This window comes from Pongo abelii, chromosome X, assembly GCF_028885655.2.
Source record: "Pongo abelii isolate AG06213 chromosome X, NHGRI_mPonAbe1-v2.0_pri, whole genome shotgun sequence".
In the NCBI taxonomy this organism is placed as follows: domain Eukaryota; kingdom Metazoa; phylum Chordata; class Mammalia; order Primates; family Hominidae; genus Pongo; species Pongo abelii.
In genome coordinates, this window is record NC_072008.2 from 142,652,802 (window position 1) to 142,672,635 (window position 19,834).

Consider the following 19,834-nt stretch of genomic DNA (forward strand, 5'->3'; position numbering starts at 1 on the left):
CATTTGTGTATACAATGGTTTCTTTCAATTAATTTAATGTGTAAGATTTTAAAATAGCATGCTACTATGAATTTTTATAGATTAGTGATTATAGAAATGAACTAGGCTATAGCATTCTCATAAGGATTACAGTTTTATCAGTATTTTTATTTTTATTTTTTGTGGGTACATAGTGGATGTATATATTTATGGGTTACATGAGATATTTTGATACAGGCATGCCACGTATAATAATAACATTAGGATAAATGGGGTATCCATCACCTCAAGCATTTATCCTTTGTGTTACAAACAATCCTCTTACACTCTTTTAGTTATTTTAAATTATTTTTGACTATAGTCACCTTGTTGTGCTAGCAAATACTAGGTCTTTCTCATTCTTTCTAACTATTTTTTTGTACCCATTAACCATCCCCATTCCCTCCCACCCACCACCAACTCTCCACTATCCTTCCCAGGCTCTGGTAACCATCCTTCTATTCTCTGTCTCCATGAGTTCAATTGTTTTGATTTTTAAATTCCACAAATAAGTGAGAACATAAGATGTATGTCTTTCTGTGCCTGGCTTATTTCACTTAACATAATAATCTCCAGTTCCACCTGTATTGCTGTAAATGACGGGATCTCATTCTTTTTATGGCCGAATAGTACTCTATTGTGTATATACACACATTTTCTTTATCCATTCATCTGTTGATGGACACTTAGGTTGCTTCCAAATCTTGACTATTGTGACTAGTGCTGCAATAAACATGGGAGTGCAGATATCTCATTGATAGACTGATGCCTTTTCTTTGGGGTATATACCCAGAAGTCGGAATGCTGGATTTTATGGTAGCTCCATTTTTAGTTTATTGAGGAACCACCAAACTGTTATCCATAGCAATTGTACTAATTTACATTCCTGCCAGCAGTGTATAAAGGTTCCCTTTTCTCCACATCCTCACCAGCATTTGTTACTACCTGACTTTTTGATAAAAGTCATTTTAACTGGAGTGAGATGATATCTCATTGTAGTTTTGATTTGCATTTCTCTGATGATCAATGTTGAGCACCTTTTCATATACCTGTTTGTCATTTGTATTTCTTCTTTTGAGAAATGTCTATTCAGGTCTTTTGCCCATTTTTAATCAGCTTATTAGATTTTTTCCTATACAGTTGTTTGAACTCCTTATATATTCTGGTTATTAATCCCTTGTCAGATGGGTGGTTTGGAAACATTTTCTCCCATTCTGTGTGTTGCCGCTTCACTTTGTTGATTGTTGCCTTTGTTGTGCAGATGCTTTTTAATTTAATATGATCGTATTTGTCCATTTTTGCTTTGGTTGACTGTGCTTATGGGGTATTACTTAAGAAATCTTTGCACAATCCAATGTCCCAAAGAGTTTCCCCAATGTTTTCTTTAGTAGTTCCATAGTTTGAGGTCTTAGATTTAAGTCTTTAATCTATTTTGATTTGATTTTTGTATATGGTTTTGTGGGGTCTAGTTTCATTCTTTTGCATATGGATATCCAGTTTTCCCAGCACCATTTATTGAAGAGACTGTCCTTTCCTCAGTGTAAGTTCTTGGCACCTTTGTAAAAAATGAGTTCACTGTAGATGTAGGGATTATCTCTGGGTTCTCTATTCTGTACCCTTGGTCTATGTGTCTGTTTTTATCTCAGTATCATGCCATTTTTTTGTTACTATAGCTCTGTAGTATAATTTAAAGTCAGGTAATGTAATTTTTCCAGTTTTGTTCTTTTTGCTTAGGATAGCTTTGGCTATTCTGGATCTTTTGTGGTTCCATATAAATTTTAGGATTGGCTTTTCTAGTTCTGTGAAGAATGTCCTTAGTATTTTGATAGGGATTGCATTGAATCTGTAGATTGCTTTGGGTAATATGGACATTTTAACAATATTGATTCTTCCAATCCATAAACGTGGAATATCTTTCCATTTTTTTGTGTGTCTTCTTCAACTTCTTGCATCAGTATTTTATAGCTTTCATTGGAGAGATCTTTCAATTCTTTGTTAATTCCTAGGTATTTTATTTTATTTGTACCTATTGTAAATGGGATTACTTTCTTGATTTCTTTTTCAAATTGTTTGCTGTTGGCATATAGAAATGCTACTGGCTGGGTGCGGTGGCTCACGCCTGTAATCCCAGCACTTTGGGAGGCCTAGGCAGGTCGATCACGAGGTCAGGAGATCGAGACCACAGTGAAACCCCGTCTCTACTAAAAATACAAAAAAAAATTAGCCGGGCGCGGTGGCGGGTACCTGTAGTCCCAGCTACTCGGGAGGTTGAGGCAGGACAATGGCGTGAACCCGGGAGGTGGAGCTTGCAGTGAGCCGAGATCGCGCCACTGCACTCCAGCCTGGGCGACAGAGCGAGACTCCGTCTCAAAAAAAAAAAAAAAGAAATGCTACTGATTTTTGTATGTTGATTTTATATCCTACAACTTTACTGAATTTGCTTATCAGTTTTAATAGTTTTTTGGTGGAGTCTTTAGGTTTTTCCAAATATAAGATCATACCATCTGCAAACAAAGATAGTTTGACTTCTCACCGCGTATTCTCACTCATAGGTGGGAATTGAACAATGAGAACACATGGACACAGGAAGGGGAACATCACACTCTGGGGACTGTTGTGGGGTGGGGGGAGGGGGGAGGGAAAGCTTTAGGAGATATACCTAATGCTAAATGACGAGTTAATGGGTGCAGCACACCAGCATGGCACATGTATACATATGTAACTAACCTGCACATTGTGCACATGTACCCTAAAACTTAAAGTATAATAATAATAAAATTAAATTAAATTTAAAAAAAAACAAAGATAGTTTGACTTCTTTCTTTCCAATTTGGATGTTCTTTACTTCTTTCTCTCATTTGATTGCTCTAGCTAGGACTTCCAGTACCATGTTGAATAACACTGGTGAAAGTGGACATTCTTGTCATGTTCTTTCTTAAAGGAAAGGCTTTCAGTTTTTCCCCATTCGGTATTATACTATCTATGGATCTGTCATATATGATGTTATTATGTCAAGGTATGTTCCTTCTATACCCAACTTTTCAGGGGTTTTACCATGAAGAGATGTTAAATTTCATCAAATGCTTTCTCAGCATTTGAAATGATTATATAGTTTTTGTCCTTCATTCTGTTGATATGAGATATTGCATTAATTGATTTGCATGTATTGAACCATTCTTGCATCCCTGGGACAAATCCCACTTGCTCATGATGAATGATTTTCTAATGTGTTGTTGTTGAATTTGGTTTGATAGTATTTTGTTTAGGGTTTTTGCATCAATATTCATCAGTGATATTGGCCTGTAGTTTTCTTTTTTGTTGTGTCTTTGTCTGGTTTTGGTATCAGGGTAATACTAATCTCATAGAATAAGTTTGAAAGTATTCTGTCCTCCTCTATTGGAATAGTTTGAGTAGAATTGGTATTAGTTCTTCTTTAAATGTTTGGTCAAATTTAGCAGTGAAGCCATCAGGTTCCAGGCTTTTCTTTGCTGGGAGACTTTTTATTATGGCTTCAATCCCAGTACTTGCTATTGGTCTGCTCAGGTTTTGGATTTCTTCCTGGTTCAATCTTAGTAGGTTGTATGTGTCTAGGAATTTATACATTTCTTCTAGATTTTCCTATTTAGTGATAGATAGTTGCTTATAGTAGCCACTAATGATCCTTTGAATTTCTGCAGTACCATTTGTAATGTCTCCTTGTTCATGTCTGATTTTATTTATTTAGGTCTTATTTCTTTTTTTCTTAGTCTGGCTAAGGGTTTAACAATTTTGTTTATCTTTTCAAAAAGTTGACTTTTTGTTTCTTTGGTCTTTTGTATTATTTTCTCAATTTCAAATTCCTTTATTTCTGCTCTGATCTTTATTGTTTATTTTCTTCTACTAATTTTGGGTTTGGTTTGCTCTTGCTTTTCTAGTTCTTTAAGATGCATCTTTAGGTTATTTGAAGTTTTTCTTCTTTTTTGATGTAGGCACTTACAGCTATAAGCTTTCCTCTTAGTACTGCTTTTACTGGATCTCATTGGTTTTGTTATTTTGTGTTTCCATATCATTTGTTTCAAGAATTTTAACATTTCCTTCTTAAGTTCTTCATTTGCCATTTTGTTATTTGTTTTCTGGCTGTTTTGTGGCTTTCTCTCCCTTCTTTCCTTCCTTCCTGTCTTCCTTTCCATGAAAGGTGATTTTCTCTGTTGGTATGATTTAGTTTCTTGCTTTGATTTTTTGTGTATCTATTGTATGTTTTTTGATTTGAGGTTACCATGAGGCTTGCAAATGGTATCTTATGACCCATTATTTTAAGCTAATAACAACACCGTTTGCATAAACACACAAACAAGCAAAACGAAAACTAATAAAAACTCTACAACTTAACTTTGTCCCCCCTGCCCCCCGACCTTTAAACTTTTTGTTGTTTCTATTTATATCTTATTGTATGGTCTATGTTTTGAAAAATTGTTTTAGTTATTATTTTTGTTTGGTTCATTTTTTAGTCTTTCTACTTAAGCTAAGAGTAGTTTGCACACCACAATTACAGCGTTATCATATTCTGTGTTTTTCTGTGTACTTACTATTACCAGTGAGTTTTGTACCTTCAGACTTCTTATTGCTCATTAATGTCTTTTACTTTCTGGTTGAAGTACTCCCTTTAGCATTTCTTTCAGGACAGGTCTGGTGTTGATGAGATTCCTCAGCTTTTGTTTGTCTGGGAAATTATTTCTCCTTCATGTTTGAAGGATATTTTCACTGAATATCCTATTCTAGGGTAAAAGTTTTTTCCTTCAGCACTTTAAATATGTCATACTACTCTCTCCTGGCCTGTGAAGTTTCCACTGAAAAGTCTGCTGCCACACATATTGGAGCTCCACTGCATGTTATTTTCTTCTTTTCTTTTGCTGCTTTTAGGATCCTCTCTTTATCCTTTACCTTTGGGAGTCTGATTACTAAATGCCTTGAGGTATCTTCTTTGTGTTAAATCTGCTTGGTGTTCTACAATCTTCTTGTATCTGAATATCATTATCTTTCTTGAGGTTTGGGAAGTTCTCTGTTATTATCCCTTTAAATAAACTTTCTACCCCATCTCCCTTTCTACCTCCTCTTTAAGGACAATAACTCTTAGATTAGCCCTTCTGGGGCTATTTTCTAGAACTTGTAGGTATGCTTTATTGTTTTTTATTCTTTTTTCTTTTCTGATTGTGTATTTTCAAAAAGCCTGTCTTCAAGTGCATTAATTCTTTCTTCTGATTGATCAATTCTGCTATTAAAAGATTCTGATGCATTCTTCAGTATGCCAATTGCAGTTTTCCACTCCAGAATTTCTGCTTATTTTTAATTATTTTAGTCTCTTTGTTAATTTATCTGATAGAATTCTGAATTCCTTCTCTGTGTTATCTTGAATTTCTTTGAGCTTCCTCAAAACAGCTATTTTGAATTCTCTGTCTGAAAGGTCACATATCTCTCTGTTTCTGTAGGATTGATCCCTGGCACCTTATTTAGTTTATTTGATGAGGCCATGTGTTCCTGGATGGTCCTGGTACTTGTAGATATTCATCTGTGTCTGAGCATTGAAGAGTTAGGCACTTATTATAGTCTTCACAGTATGGACTTGTTTATATCCATCCATCTTGGGAAGGCTTTCCAGGTATTATACCATAATTGGTATTGTGTTATGATCTTGGTGTTGTGATCTAGGCCATATCTGCATTAGGGGCAACTCAAGACCAGTAACACTGTGGTTCTTGCAGACTCATAGAGGTATCACCTTGATGATCTTGGATAAAATCCAGAAGAATTGTCAGGATTACCAAGCAGAGACTCTTGTTCTCTTTCCTTACTTTCTCTCAAACAAATGGAGTCTCTCTGGTTCTGAGCTGGCTGAGGCTGGAGGTGGAATGACAAAAGAACCCCTGTGGCCACCGCCATTGGGACTGCACTGGTTCAGACCTGTAGCCAGTACTGCACTGGGTCTTGCCCAAGGCCTGCTGTAACTACTACCCGGCTACTGCCTATGTTCACTCAAAGCCCTGGGGCACTACAGTCAGCAGGTAGAGAGCTTAGCCAGGCTTGTATCCTTCCCTTCAAGGTGGTGAGTTTCCCTGGGCCCTTGGCAGGTCCAGAGGTGCCATCTGGGAACCAGGGACTTGAATCACAAATCTTAAAAGTCTCCCTAGTGTTCTATTGTACTGTGGCTAAGCTGGTACTCACACTATGAGATGTAGTCCTTCCCACTCTTCCCTCCCCTTTCTACATGCTAAGGAGCCACACCCCATGGCCGCCACCAGCACAGGCCCATGGGGAGTACTGCCAGGTTACCACCGATGTCCTCTTAAGGCCCAAGGGCTCTTCAGTCATCTTGTGGTAAATGCTTCCTGGCCTGGGACTCAGTCTTCAGGACAACGGGCTCTCCTCTGGCCCAGGGCAGGTCCAGCAATGCCACCCAAGAGCTAAGGCATAAAATCAGGGACCCCAAGAGCCCACTTGGTGCTCTATGCCCTTGTGGCTGAGCTGTTACCTAAGGTTCAGGATAGAGTCTCCTATACTTTTCCCTCTGCTTTTCTGAAGCAGAAGGAATCTTACCACATAGCCACCACAGCTTGGAATGTGCTGAGTTTCACTTGAGGCCAGCTAGTTTCAGAGTGTCACCCAAGGCCATGGCATCCTACCTGGGTATTGCTGCTGGTTTTCAGGGCCCAAGGGCTTTTTAGTCAGCAGGTGATTGGTCCTGCCAGGACTGGGTCCTTCCCTTCAAGGCAGTGGGTTCTCTTCTGGCCCAGGGTGTGTCTAGAAATGCTGTCTGGGAGCTAGGGCCTGAAAAGAGGGCCTCATGACGCTGAGTAGTGCTCTATCCTGCTGTGGCTGAGTTGGTATCCAAAATGCAAGACAAAGCCCTCTTTACTCTTCCCTCTCCTCTCAAGTGGAAGGAACGTGTCTCTTATGGAGCCATGGGCTATGCAGCCTGGAGTTAGGAGAGGAGTAATGCCAGCACTACCTTAGCCACCCCAGGTGGTGTTTCAGTAGATCATGTGTCCTTCACATCCACCGGCTTTGAGCCCAGTTCAGCACTAGGGGTTGCAGTCCTTTTGGCGTAGGCTACCTTTCAAGTTTATTTAGGGTTCCAGAGCCCTTGAGCCTATGGTTGCGAGGCTTGCCAGAACTCAAGTTCCAATTGCTGGGATAGGTGATTGCCCTCCAGCTAGGGCTGGTTAAATATACCCTCCATGGGCAGTTGTCAGTTGACTTCAGTCTGGTTTTGCTTTCTGCTGTGACAGGGCAGCACGGAGTTCAATCCAATATCTCACAATCCCTGTGCTCTTCCTCTCCCAAGTGCACAGATTCTCTCTCCACACCACATAGCTGCTCCGTGGGGATGGGGAAGGGGTAGCATCAGCGATTCAAGACTGTCTTCCCTACCCTTTTCCAGTGCCTCTTTCAGCGATATGAAGTTAAAACCAGGTACGGTGAGTGCTTGTTTGATTTTTGGTTCATATGAAGATTTGTATGTGTGTGTATATAGATAGTTGGTAAATTGGTGTCCTTGCAGGGGGTAGGAATGATTGGTGGAGCCTTCTATTCAGCCATCTTTCTCCATCCTCTATCACTATTTTTTTTTCTGTTTTTATTTAGATTCAATAGGTACATGTCCAGGTTTGTTAAATGGGTATATTGCATGATTTTGAGGCTTGGGCCTCTAATGATTCCATTGATCAAGTAGTGAACATAGCACCTGATAGGTAGTTTTTCAACCCTTGTCCCTCTCCCTCCTTTCCCTTCTTTGGAATACTCAGTTTTTATTGTTCCTACCTTTGTGTCTGTATGTAGCCAATATTTAGTTCCCAGTTATAAGTAAGAACATGCCATATTTGGTTTTCTGTTCCTGAGTTAATTTGCTTTGGATAATGGTTTCCAGCTGAATTCATGTTGCTGCATAGAACAAGATTTCATTACTTTTTATGGCTGTGTAGTATTTCATGGTTTATATGTACCACATTTTCTTTAACCAATCCACTGTTGATGGGTACCTCGATTGATTTCATGTCTTTGGTATTGTGAATAGTGTTTGGATGATCATATGGGTGCATGTGTCTTTTTGGTAGAACGATTCATTTTCCTTTGGGTATATATCCAGTAATGGGATTGCTGGGTCGAATGGTAGCTCAATCCTTAGTTCTTTGAGAAATCTCCAAACTGCTCTCCACAGTGGCTGAATTAATTTACATTCCCACAAACAGTAAAGACATACACAAACAGTGTATGTCTTTATATATTTATAAATTGTCTCTAAGTTCTACTCAAATACATTTAGTTATATTATTCATCATTTTAATAATTCTGTATGCTTAGGAGTAAGTCAATGAGCCTATTTATTATATTTACAGCAGTTATACTTACCTTTTAGTTGAAAGCTGTGACCTTCCAGTAATCTTTAAAGATGAGAAGCCTTTTCATAATGCTACTGCAAACCTGGACTGAGAGTTAGGACAGCTGGGTTCTGGCCCTGACTCTTCCACTAGCTAGCTGTGTCATCTTGAATCAGTCACAGCCCCTCTTCCCTGCTTCTCCAAGTCTCAGTTTCTGTATGTATAAAATAAGTTGATCCCTAAGGTCATTTTCAACTATGTGAGCCTGTATTTTGAAATAAATGTTGTAGCTATGACAAAACCTATCAACAGTTGCCATATTGTGTCTCGAAGAAGAAGACGGGGTCTGGATAACTCAGGAGCAGAAGAGAGAACTGTGGCAGCCATGGAGGGTGCTGCCAGGAACTCCCTTCAAGAAAGAATTTGCCATTCACTTGCAAGAAGTGTCGTTAGTTGAGTACTTCCACCTATTAGCACCTTAGGATCTGTTTCAGCTATGCTGTTTGTGGGCTTTCCCAGCCAATGGTTGAGCATTATATGGGTACTAGGGCCTGGCCATTTGTGCCCCAATGTGGCACTCCTCTAAGGGGCAATATTTGTTCCAGAGCCCCTAGTAATTTGGCTGAACTTTTGTCAGATCTGCATCTTGGTCTGAGTCTCTCCCTGCTCAATTCTTCTTCTTCCTTTTCTCTTTTGCAGGTGTTACTTACCAGGCCCCATAAACCCCTCACACCTTTAACTCCTCAGCTCCTGCTTTCTGGAGGACCAGCTGATACAAGGATATAGCAGCATTTTAAGAGAAAATATAAAGGGAGAAATCCCAAGACTTATTGAATAGATGGTGATTAGACTAGTCTGGCTTAAGCGGAGTATTTGGGTTGATGAACAGTTGAAATTTAAGCTGGCAAGATAGATTAAGGTCAAACTGATGGGTTGAATGACAGTGTCACTTAGGAGGCAGAGTTAAGGTTGGTGCCAGATTGGAGCCCTGGGCCAGCCCCAGACACATCTGTAGTCACCTACCAAGATCATCTTCCAGGCCAGCAAGTGACTGTCTCCATATCAAGAGATGGTTACTGTTGCAGACCTATGTGGTCTATATCAGTGGTTCCCCAAATCCCCACTAGACACATCAATATCACCTGGGGAGCTTGTTGAAAATAAAGGCCCCCTGGCTCTTCCCTAGACTACTGAATCAGCATCTCTGTGACCACCCCCTACTCCTGCCATTAGTCACATGTGCAACCAGTTGTATCAGTTTTCTAACCTGCTGTAACAAATTACTGCAACCTTGGTGGCTTAAAGCAACACATATTTATTACCTTACAATTCTGGAGATCAGAAGTCCTCCTACATGAATCTCACTGAGCTAAAATCAAGGTGACCTCAAGGCTGCATTTCTTCTGGATCTTCTAGGGAGGATTTGTTTCATTACCTTTTCTAGCTTCTAGAGGCTGCCCACATTCCTTGTCTCATGGCCTCCGGCCTCCATCTTCAAAGCCAGAAACATGCATCTCATTCTTCCATAATCGCACCTCCCTAGGACTCACTTATTTTGCCTTCCTCATCCATTTTTTAAAAACCCTTGTAATTACACTGGGCCCCAGATGATCCTTCTGTTTTAAAGTCAGCAACCTTAATTCCATTTGCACTCTTGGTTCCTCTTGCTATGTAACATAACATATTCACAGGTTTTGGGGGGATTAGGATATAGGAATCATTTGGGTTATTCTGCCTACCATATCAGGTTTGGAAACCAGCAATCTATGTGGTATAAATGTTTTTCCCCAAGGCTATCATATCTGAAGACATTTGTTCAGCCAATCTGCATAAATGTATTGACAACCTTTTCCTTTAAATGAAGTGACTACTCTTAAAAGTACGCATGCCCTTTGAGCTGACAACTTCACCTCTACGGATGTATCTAAAGAAAATAAATTTGACAAATGCACAAAGATTTAAATACACAGATGTTCAACACTGCAGTGTTTATAATAGTGAAAAATCAAGAACAACGTGAATGTCTAACAGCAGGGCATTCATTAAACAAACTAAGTTTCATCCCTCTGATATAATATACAGCCATTAAAAATGATGCTATAGATCTGTGTTTATTCATTAAAATGCAGATTAAGTACAAAAAGTTATATACACATATACTGCACACACACATGCACTTTAAGCTCATTGTAAAAATATATATATATAATTTGAATAGGTATAATTATTTATTACAGCATTGTTAGTAGTAGCAAAAAACACTGTAAATGACCCCAATTTTTATCAAAAATAAATTGTCTAAATAAATTATGATACATCTATACAACTGAACACTATGGAGCAGGTAAAAAAAATCAGGTAGATTCGTATACACTGATATGGAAAAATATCTAAGATATATCATTAATTGAGAAACGCAAGTTATGAAAGTCTATTTAGTATTACTGCATTTGTGTTTTTTTTTAAAGGGAGATGTTAATGTGTGTGTGTTTGTGTGTGTGTGGAGTTGTTGTTTTGTGCAATGCTGCACAATTCCAAGGGAGACCATTCACATTCTATCACATGATAGTCTGTGTGGCAAAGACTTTATGAAACACAGGGTGTATGTATGTATATGCATGCATGTACGTATGTTTATGTGTGTATACATACACACCATACGTGTATACAGTATATGTGTATAGGAAACTCATAGCGAATTCCAAAAAATCTGTTCACAGTGGTCTCCTTTGGGGAATGTGATTGGGGAGACTGTGTGTGTGTATGTATGTGTGTGTTTGTGTGGTGGTATTGGTCAGGGAAATTTTACTTTCACATTATATCCTTCTGTGCTGTTTAAAATTTTTTACAAGCCTGTGTCACTTTCATGAGAAAATATATATTATATATATATACATATATATAATATATATTTTTTTGAGACAGAGTCTTGCTCTGTCACCCAGGCTCGAGTGAAGTGGCACGATCTCTGCTTACTGCAACCTCCATCTCCTGGGTTCAAGTGATTCTCGTCTCAGCCTCCGCAGTAGTTGGGGTTACAGGCGCCTGCCACCACACCTGGCTAATTTTGTGTAGTTTTAGTAGAGACGGGGTTTCGTCATGTTGCCCAGGCTGGTCTTGAACTCCTAAGCTCAGGCAATCCACCCACCTCAGCCTCCCAAAGTGTTCGGATTAACAGGTGGGAGCCACTACGCCCAGACGAGAAAATCATTTAAGTATGTATCTTATTCAGAAAATTTTTAGAAAAATGAGCAGTGGCTATCTCTAAGTAGTTGTAATAATTGTGAGGCAGTAAAATATGCTCTGTTCTCTCCAAGTTTCTCTGATAACCCAGACCACTTCATCTTTCCTGTCCTGTTCCTTTTGTAAGACTGGAAGAGAATCATACACTCCTGGGGGCAGCTACAGCATCAGGAGATTATCTAGGCCAGGCTGCTGCCTTCGTACAGATAAATTATTTAAATGATCCAGGAAAAATCATTGCCTATCAGGAAAATGTCAATAACTTTCTTTGCGAAATACTAATCAAATACTAATTACCTGTATTCAGTGATTATTTTCTTTTTTGCTTAGTTATAACTTTTGTAGAAATAAACTTGAATTAAAAAAATTTATTGAGTGTCCATTATGAAGTTATTTTCACATACATTGTCACAATTTAAACCTCACAGTGACCCTGTGCAATTGGCTGATGAGGAAACTGAGGCCCAGGCCTCAAGGAGATGTGTATATACTGCTAAACTGGGGAGAGAAGATGGAACCAACATTTATTTAGCACCTACTACATACTAGTTACAGGATAAAACTTACTTCTTTTTCTCTTAACAGCATATAGAAGTTATTGTTCCCACCTTGCTGATGAGGAAACTGAGGCTGTGAGAGGCTCAGTAACTTCCCCCAAGGTCACACAGCTTGAAACTTGACAGAGCCAGAATTCCAAGCCAGCTCTTTCCTCCACCTGCTACCCCCATTTTTTGTTTTGTTTTGTTTTTTTAGACAGGTTCTTGCTCTGCCACCCCAGATTGGAGGGCAGTGGTGCAATCACGGCTCACTGCAGCCTCAATCTCCTGGGCTCAAGCAATCCTCCTGCCTCAGCCTCCCAAGTAGCTGGTACTACAGGTGCATGCTACTATGCTTAGCTATTTTTTAAAAAAATTTTTGTAGAGACAAGGTTTCACTATATTGCACAGGCTCGTCTAGAACTCCTGGGCTCAAGCAATCCTCCTGCCTCTGCCTCCCAAAATGTTGGGATTACAGACATGAGCCACTGTGCCTGGCCCAGCTCTTCCTCTTCTGAGAAAAGTGTTCTCCCCATTAGCTTGATGGGATATCTCTGCAATTTTCCCCTGGGGGGCCTTGAGTCCCCTTGACGTAATCCTGCAATCTTAAAAAAAATCAATTTTTAAATTTCACAGATTACAGAATCCTGCATTTGAGGATCTCAAAACTTCTGCTCCTAAGCCTTGTGAGCAATGATGGTTACAAAAATAAACTCAGCTCTGAGATTTAGTTAACAAAAGATAAAAGCATTACTATTTCAAAATCATTTTTTTGTCCCTGAGGTGATGGGCAGGGAAAAAGAGAGAGCTGTTTATTTTTGTGGTAATTACTGCTTTGGGTAAAAATACTGACCCATATAGGAATGTCTGTGAGTGATCCTTTGATATAACCATCAGAGTAGGGAAAGGAAAATGAGGAGCTGCTGTTTAATAAATACAGAGTTTCGGTTTTGCAAGATGAAAACTTTCTGGAGGTCTGTGTTGCATAATAATGTGAATATCCTTAACATTACTTAACTTGACACTTAAAAATGGTTAAGATTGTAAAATGTATTTTTTTTAATTTTTTTTTTTTTTTAGAAACAGGGTCTTCTCTGTCACCCAGGCGTGCTGTGATGTGATCATGGCTTACTACAGCCTTGAACTCCTGGGCTCAAGCCATCCTCCTGCCTCAGCCTCCTGAGTTGCTGAGACTACAGGCATGCATTACCACATCTGGCTAATTTTTTATTTTTCTGTAGAGATGGGGTCTCACTATGTTGCCCAGACTGGTCTCAAATTCCTGGACTCAAGTGAACCTCCACCTCGGCTTCCCATAGTGATGGAATTACAGGCATGATTTTTTTTTTAAAGACTAGTCAAGTGCAGTAGTGAGAAGGGACAGGAGGAAGTAGAACAAGGAGTTCGATCTGTAACTGTGAACAATCAATTGAGATAACCCACTATCTTCAGACGAGCCAAGATGGCAAATTTTATGTTATGTGTTTGTTACCTCAATTTAAAATCAAAAACAAAATATATTAGAGATTTCTGGGAACTTTTAAACAATGTCCAAGAAAGAGAAAAATGAGAAAGAGAGGTGATAAGCATGTTATTTTCTTCATTTTAACAGTCTAAGTTTATTGCTTGCCCTTACCCTTGTAATAAATGAAGATCTAGAATCTTCAAATTTCAGACCTAAATCTATGTCAAGGTGAGGAATCAAGACACAGAGCTCATGGTTATAGCGAAGAGTAAGGGAGCTGACCATTTATTTGTACCTATAATCTATATATGAAACAATCCACAATGACCTGAGCCCTCAAGGATTCTCTTAAAGAATTATTAACTTAAAAAATATTTACATGTCAGCTATATTTTGCCGTACCACTAGATGGTACAAAAACCTAGTTTTCTGGTAATGATTCGCTCACGTTGTGAAGGCAATGGCAGAGTATTTAATGTGAAATACTCCCAATATGTTCTTTGTGATGTTGAAAAGTAAAGCATGTTGGAGTAACACCTGGAAAAAATAGCATTACACTCTCATTTTCTGTTAGTTTGCTTCCAGCTTGCTAATGACAGAAAAGGCACATTCAGGAAGATAGTTTATACATGTCTTTTAAATCTCCCAACCCTTTGACTAGGATTTTGTATCTCAGATCTAGTTTTGATGGTGATATGTCTACTCTGTCTGGCTTAATCTCAGTAACTTCTAGAACCGTTAAAATTATGGTAGAAACATCTCCAATTTTAGGTCAGAAGTGCTTGATACTTTGAGAATATATTGGCTTTTCTGAAAAGAGAAATGCTTTGAAGTTCCAAAAGAGGATGTAGCAGTATTTTGTTTAGATAAAGATCAAAAACAGGTTAAACAAATCTGTGTTAAACATCAAGGTTCTAAATGAAATAAAACTAGAATTTTAAAATAAAAACTAAAAAGGCCCTTCAATCTGGAAGTTTTAAAAACTCTTGAGTGAAAGGGGGGAAAATCAGAAATTATAGATTTTCTGAAAAATAATGGTAATGAAAACACTACACATTAGAATTTATGGGATTTAAAGCAGTGGCCAGAGGAAAATTCATAGCCCTGTACATCTACAACAATGAAAGGAATAAAAACAAATGAATTAAATTCTCAACTCAAAAAAAAAAAAACTGGAAAAAGAACAAGGCAAACCAAAAGAGAGTACAGGAAAGGACATAACTAAGATAAAAATAAAAGTGGAGGTTTCCTTTGGAGGGAGTGGGCAGTGACTTGAAAGGAGGCCTTGGGGAGGAGTGCCTCGGTGGTGCTGGTAATGCTCTATATCCTGAGCTGGCTGTTGATTCTGACAATCCACTGAGCTGGAATTCACTCTCTCTAGAGAAAGAAAGTCTAAAAGGGCACAAATATTAAGTGGCCATCTCAGTGAATATATATATGTATAATATATAATATATAATTTATATATTATATAATATATATCTTTAATTTTTTTAACAGAGAAGACCCTGTTTCTAAAAAAAATTTTTAAAAATTATATATTATATAATATATTATAAATATTATATATTATATAATATATTATAAATATTATATAATATATAATATTATATAATAATTAATAATATATCATATATTATATAATAATATATATCATATATAATTATATATGATATATAATATAATAATATATATCATATATCATATATAATATAATAATATATATCATATATCATATATAATATAATAATATATATCATATATAATATATATCATATATAATATAATAATATATATCATATATACTATAATAATATATATCATGTATAATATAATAATATATACCATGTATAATATAATAATATATACCATGTATTATATAATATATACCATGTATTATATAATTATATATAATATTAATAATATATTATATTATATATTAATATTATGTATAATTTATATTATATATTATATATTATATATTATATTATTAATATTATACATTTATAATATATAAATTTTTATATATTATATATTATATATAAATTTATATATAATATATAAATATATTATATATTATAAATATTATATATTATATAGTATATTATAAATACATATTATAATATTATATAGTATATTATAATATATATTATAATATATAGTATATAGTATATTATAAATATATATTATAATATATATTACATATGTTATATATTATATATAATTTTATATTATATATTTATGTATTATATATTATTTATATTATATTATACATTTTATATGTATTATATATTCTCTCTATATATTCTCTATATAGAGAGAGGGAGGGAGGGAGGGAGATATTTACATTTTTATGGGTACATAGTAGGTGTATATATTTATGGGGTATGTAAGATGGGGTACATAAGATGTTTTGATATAGGCATGCAATGTGAAATAAGCACATCATGGAGAATGGCATGGTACTGGCATAAAAACAGACACATAGACCAATGGAACAGAATAGAGAACCCAGAAACAAATCCACACACCTACAGTGAACTCATTTTCAACAAAGGTGCCAAGAACGTATGCTGTGACCTTTTAAATTTCATTGAAGAGTTTCCCCAAAAGGAGAAACTGTAATTTTATTATTCTGTTTCCCCCAGTACATTGTTCTCCCTCTGATGCTTAGCATAGTATCTTTCACAGAGCAGGCACTCAATAAATGTGGAATTGCCTTTAATGGCTTTGTATGTTTCACCATTGAACCTGCCATTATTGGAATGTGAGGCCATAGATAATGAGAGTAATAGTAATGGTTTAAACACATACAGCACTTTATAATTCAAAGTTCTGAATCCCTGACTTTCATGTAAGTGGAACAGGTTGCCTGGATCCGTTAATTATGTGGATCAGATGTACATGTGGAGGTCTCCTGACCTGGAAATGGTGGCTATTCTAGTGATAACGACAAAGTAGGGTAACAATGTACTTATACTCATCTAGGTTGACCACCCATCCTGGTTTGCATGGGACTACCCTGTTTTTAGCATTAAAAGTCCCATGTCCCAGGAAATTCCTCATTCCCAGGCAAACCAGGACAGTTGGTCACATTATATCACTTTACGTGCATCATCTCATTAGCCTTCATAATAACCTTATCAGGGAGGGACTATTATTATGTTTATTTTACTGATGAGAGACTGGAGGCTCAGAGGGGTGAAGTCACCTGTGTAAGATCATGCAGCTAGAAAGTAGTGGAGTCTCGACTTTAGCCCTCTTTGGACTGAATCTAAAGTCAACATTCTTTCCACTCTCCTGCAGCTGCAGAGAGCCAAAACAGATAGGCGACCGCAGTCAGTGGGGACTGAATTACTGAAGTTCTCCTATTGGAAAGGACATTCTTCAACTTGTCCAGAGAATGACAGAGAGATTCAAGACCAGTTGGGAGAAGTGCAAATTGGGATAGCTTCCTTGGCCCAGAGCCAAAAGCTGTGGTTTAGTGCAGTCATTCTGGACAAGGGGTTGATTAAAACCTTCAAATATGAACAAATGTTGCAGAGTTCTCCCTAGGTAGAGAAGCAAATCCCAATGACCTATTAAATTCATTAGCAAAGAGCTAAATTCCCCGAGGACTTGGAGCAGCTCCTCTGAGTACAGTTTCTAGATAACTTACCAAACAGGGTGGCCAACTCCACCCAGAGTGGAAATTCAGAATCACAGTTACGGTTTGAGCTAATTGATGTCAATTTTTTCCAAATGACCCGCAAAGACTGTTTTCTGATCTTTCAAGTTCATTAAGTCCAGGTTCCTATTATAGACCCAAAGATTCAGGAGGAAATGTAGGGTTGGAAGCTCCAGGATGGAACTTTCAGGAAGCACCTGGACAGAAATAGCGAAAGATGAACATGATAACAAGTAAACAAAGGGCACAGAAGCAGCCATGCCTTCCCAAACCAGCGAAAAGAGCATAGAAAATTATATTCAAGAGGTGCCCTGGTGGGATATTCTGAGGTGTGCAATAAGCACATCATTTGAACCTCATTAGTTTCCCAGAAGCACAGCTGGGAATATCTCAACTCTCCATTAATGCAATTTAGCATGTCCTACCTAAGTGCTCTGCCCCCTGGCAGGTAGAGCAAATCTCAGTATTAACATGCCTGTTCATATCACTGACATTAAGTTTCATTTCACCCTCAAAGGCCAAAGGAAGATCAGTCTTCAATATTCTGTTAGCTAATCCCAAAACATATAATCATGAAGAAGATTTCAGAAATTCAGGTGTGCTTTCCTGCTTATAAGCCAACACAGTTTGTGACACAAATAATAACAAATAATCAACAGATATTTTAACCAGGCAGAAATCCATCCAATGGATTATTCAGCCTTGGTTATTGTTCTCTGTTACCTGAAGCTGATGGAGTTGGTAATTCCGAATAAACTGAAGAGCATCATTGTCACCCACTTCCTAAAGTACCAGCTTTCAGAAGGACAATGCCCATGTCTGAGCCACCTCTGTATTTTATCATGCCTAGCACAGCAACCTAGTTCAGTAAATTTTTTCCCCAAAAAATAGATGAATGAAAATAGCATTGTGTCACTGACCAATTGATATTACTCTTGGCCAACAAATAAAACAAATGAACTTTACAGATTGTTTTTGGACCTTCTCAAGACTGGAATAGCTAACCTCCTCTGATATCCCATGGCTCCCTGGGCTTCCCCTATCTCCTTGACACCAAGTCACAGCACAGGTCACATTGTGTTTATCCCAGGTGACTATTTCTTTGTCTGTCTTCCCCACTAGACTGTGAGCTAGGTCTGCCGTGACCATCACTGCATCCCCAATGCTATGTTTGTGAATGACTGGTTGCGTGAATTATTAATTCTACTCTATGTTCCAGAAGCACTAGTCTGAGGCTAAGGAATAATCAGTTTACCTCTCTTTCCCCAGGTGCCCTTGCCCATCCAACTGTGTGACCTTGGGTAAACAGCTCAGCTTCCTGGGAGCCAGCCTCAGTTAGAGTAGTGGGCTCGGGGATGGACCTGCAAGGGGGTGCAGAGCATTCCCTGATACTAGGGCTCTGAGGGGGGACCTAAGGCTGGAGGCAAGAGTAGATTGCTCCTCCCGAACAAAGTTGAAAGGGGGAGGCTTGGTTTTCTGGTGATAAGGTACAGAACCTTTGGCTTCAGATAGATGAAGGCTTAAGGTATATCTCCAGCACTTATGACTAACTTTGGACAATTAACCCCATCCCTCTGAGCTTTATTTCTTCATCACGGCTCATTTTGACATCTTACCCTAACCATTGTGTATCCTCAAGGTGAATTCATAATTTTGTGTGCATGCGTATTTGGAATTTTAAAATAATATTTGAACAATAAAGGCTACCATTTACTGAGCACTCAACATATGGTGGGCTCTGGGCTAAGTGCCTTAGATGCATCATCTCATTATATCAGCAAAATAACCCTTGGAGGCAAGAATTAGTGTGCTATTTGACAGATAAAGAAATTAATTCTTGGAGTGGTTTAGTAAGTGGTCCAGCCCATGCAGCTGGGTAAGTTGAAGAGCAGGGATGCAAGCCTGGTTTTGTCTGACTCCAAAAGCTCATCCTCTTAACTGGTACACTAACTGCTGTAATTAAAAGATATTAAAACGGAAACATGTAAAAGCCAAAGTACAAAGTAAATAAATAGAAGAGCTTTTGCTTTCTGTTGAAAGGCCATTAGTTCCAGGCCCATTCTGATGTCAAATGGAAAAAATAATAAGGTTGGTCCATCAGTTAGCAGAAGCAAACAGACCACTTTTCCAGTATGCTGGTCCTTTCTCCCCATTACTAGCTAAAATGATTACCATCCACTCAACCACTTTAATGACTCCTGACTCAGAGCTTTCATTTGGCTCTCTTTTTACCCATAAGATATCAAAATATTATGTAGCTAAAAAGTTCTCTCTGAAAGACCTTTGCAAACATTGTTTGTTTGTTTGTTTAAAGCAGAAGTCATCAGTTATCAGTCTTCTAAAGCCAGGAATTCTTTCAAAATTCTATAAGGTCTTTGGTCAAATGCATTTAGCTCTGAATGAAGGAAATACTAAGCGCCCTTTACACTGTCCTTCCCCAGAGAGTTTCAGACCTCATGGACGCTGTGTAACATTGGGAATGACTTTGGTGACTAAAACTGGTCCTGTTGCCCTAGTTTCAGGGCAAAATCTGCAAACTGCTTAGGTGTCAGGG